Below are 3,462 nucleotides of genomic sequence, written 5' to 3'. Positions count from 1 at the left end.
GACTTGGAAGTATGAAGTAACTTGTCCATTTTGCTCCCCCCTCAGTGTGGGGTTTGATGGTCGGGAGTCTAACCATGGTTCCCCCCAAAGCATGCACCTTCTCCTTGACTAGGGACTATCCTATTCTTGAGTGACAAACCCCACTAATAACAAATGGGGTGACTATGTCATTTATTGTCCAAACTGGGTCATTTTTGAAAGTGAAAGGAGGAGTTATAAATACTCATTCCAGGACAACAAGCATAAACCAGGAGTGTCCCAGACAGCGACATGGCCACCAAACTAAAAACACTGAGAAAGAAAGGGTCACGTGATGTATGAACTACCATGGCCAGCCATGTCTACGAAAACTGAAGTTTGTTCCCCACATATCACATTCGATTCTGTTTTTCTGAAAAAGTAGAAGCCCAGAATTTCTGTTGTTAGTTATCGAGAGCATGATTGTCTTGCTAATACCACCCGGCTGCATCCATCTGAAATATTTTTTTTTCAACGTTTATTTTTGGGACAGAGAGAGACAGAGCATGAACGGGGGAGGGTCAGAGAGAGAGGGAGACACAGAATCGGAAACAGGCTCCAGGCTCTGAGCCATCAGCCCAGAGCCTGACGCGGGGCTCGAACTCCCGGACCTCGAGATCGTGACCTGGCTGAAGGCGGACGCTTAACCGACTGCGCCACCCAGGCGCCCCTGCATCCATCTGAAATAGAAGAACCTGTTGCCAACTCCAGACACAGGTGCATTTGAGCAATGAGCCGGGAATAACACTTCTCTGTGTGTAGAGACTGCCCCAATCCAAATGCATCCACAAATTGTCCTGAGTTTTATACCTGTGGATGTTGCCACAAGCTTCAGGGAGAAGAGTTACAAGCACATGCAGGGAGTGAGCCGACTAGGGCCATGTTCTTGAAGGTAAAGAACATGCATTTCTTGGTCTAGATGAATTTTTAGTGATGAGCTCAAACCAAGTCAAGGCAGCTGAGAAATCTCAGCTCAGAGGAGTGCTGCCAACACCCATCCCACAGCCCCTCAGACCATGGACAGATACAGAACCACACAGAGCAGCAGAGGCACAGGAAGTAATGAAGGGCATAGTTCAGGGTTTTGTTTTGTTCAAGGGGTTGTTTCCGTTGTTTTTGTTTACATTTTACACCTTTTTGTCCTGTTTTTAGTTTTTGGGGCGCTAAGTGTTTTTAAGTTTTCAATTTTCTTGTTTGTTTTGTTTTGTGATATCTGTAAAGGGGGTTTTAAATTTTGGACTAAAATCATATCTGTTGGCTTTGAGGCCTAATGATAATAAGATCATTTACTCCTCTGTTGGCCATTGTACTTTCCAAATCCTTTTCTCTGGATCAGTAGTGATGAATATAATCTCTTATTCCCTTAGATTTGTTAGTGCTTTTGTGATTTTCAAAGCATTTCCCTAAGCATTATCCCTTTCATTTCCTTGGCAAGTATTCATGGAAAGCCTGCTATGTGCCAGCCACAGGGTTAGGTGAATAAAGTTGGGGACCCTGCCCTCATAAGGTGGAAAATCTGATAAAAGTGGCAACTTTGTAAACAAATGATCCAATAACACAAAGTGCTATAATAGAGGCATGTTCAGGGTGCCCAATTGCAGATTTTCAGGGAAAATGCCAGACAAGTGATATACATCTGTGTGGCGGGAAAGCAGAACCTACCTGGTGTGTCAGCCCTAGAAGACATTTTCCACCAGGTGGACATGTGTTCTTTACCTTTTGTAGAAATGGGAACTAGGTCTCAAAGAGGAGGTTATCACAGGAAATCCCATGCCAACCTGGGTGTCCTATACCTTACTCACAGAGGTCCTATGAGGTGTGTTGTTGTCATCTTTAACTTCTGGGGAAATTGGAACACAGAAACCTTACATGTTAATTCAGGACTGGAAGCCATAAGTTTGTTCCCCTGATATAATAGACAATCTCTTGAAGAAATAAGGAGATAAGTCTCGATAAAGATCAAAGCCACCCCCGCTCTAAAATCCCATGTTTCAGTATTTTGGGGCACAGGTTATTATTTGAATTTAGTGTGTGAACGTCTATCTGTTACTGGAGGGATTTAAAATCCATGTATTATACTCTTATAATCATAATTGCTGCTAATGCTTGATTTTATACTCAAGGACAAGGTATAATGTCAGATTGCAAGTTTGTTCCCACCAACCTCCTTTTGCATTTCATTAGGAAAGAAAAATTGGTCTCAGACACAATGCATAAGTCAGAAGTGTTAACTGCTAGTTCTGTAGAGCATGAAATGAGAACCGGTAAACAGGCAGCTGATTTGGGCAATTAAACAATCTTGGCTGGATCTAGGGAGCCCCTGGATTATTCGACTGATTTTCCACTAGCCTTTGCCTCTCCTGTCATTCTAGTTTCCACGGAAATTTCCTTCAGAAAAGCCAAGTAGAGGCTATTTCAGATGTGCATATTGTGTTTCCATAACACTCTGGAGAGGCTACAAGACGGAACCAGCAGGAAGGTGGTGAGAATATGTGGTCAAGACATCTGGAATGGTGCAGATCAGATGGCATTTGTGTCAGTTCAGTGGTCTTTTTCTGGGGTTTTTCTAAAAACTACCCATCATTCACTACAGTGAAGGTCTCTGATTTGACCATGTACCTCCCATATGCGTTACAAACATTTTGCAGAGCTGCTAAGTATACAACTATCCAACGTGTGTTACCATCTCATATTTAATTAAATGCTATGGAACTCTCTGTGCCTGTGCTTGTCTTCTGTGAAGAATAGGGACAGAATAGGCCATAGACCTCCTCAACCACTGAAAACATTCTGGTGTCACTTGCTGTCATTTTATATTTAGATTTTCAGAGGAACGTCACTCATCGATAAAGTAATTAATTCACAAGTTAATGAATTAAACAGCAATTTGTTGGGGATCTGCCTTGCCTTACTTTGTTCCGTGCTAGGCACTGGAGTTACAGGGATGAAATGTACTCTTCCCAGCTCACTATCACAGGGGGACAGAGATACATAGGGATAGTTCCAATGTCGTATCACTGCTTGCAGGCAAAGCATTATCAGGATTCTCAGTGTAAGCAATGGAAGCAAATTTAGGCTGATTTGTGCAGAAAAGGAATTTAATAAAGGCTACTAGAGTGCTCCCAGAATATCTGAGAATCGAACATGGAGTTCACAGAGTCTCCCCTTATCTCTACCACTGGCACACCCAGAAACTGCAAAGAGCCTCCGCCATTGTCACCACCAACCCCAGAGCAGAGCGGGCAGCAACGTCCAGCAGCTTCACCTACTGGCCACCAGTTTAGAGGTAGAGCTGGAGCCTGTGGTTGATTAGAACTATGCTGAGCTCATGTGCCTGGGCCCTAGCAATGGGAAGCAGAGAAGAATATAGGTGGCATTTACATCTTCTCCAGTAAGAGGCTGCGCCTCATAGATTGGGGTGGTCCCCAAATATAGGAAGGACAT

Source organism: Leopardus geoffroyi, chromosome A1, assembly GCF_018350155.1.
Source record: "Leopardus geoffroyi isolate Oge1 chromosome A1, O.geoffroyi_Oge1_pat1.0, whole genome shotgun sequence".
NCBI lineage: Eukaryota > Metazoa > Chordata > Mammalia > Carnivora > Felidae > Leopardus > Leopardus geoffroyi.
This window is presented reverse-complemented; position numbering follows the sequence as displayed.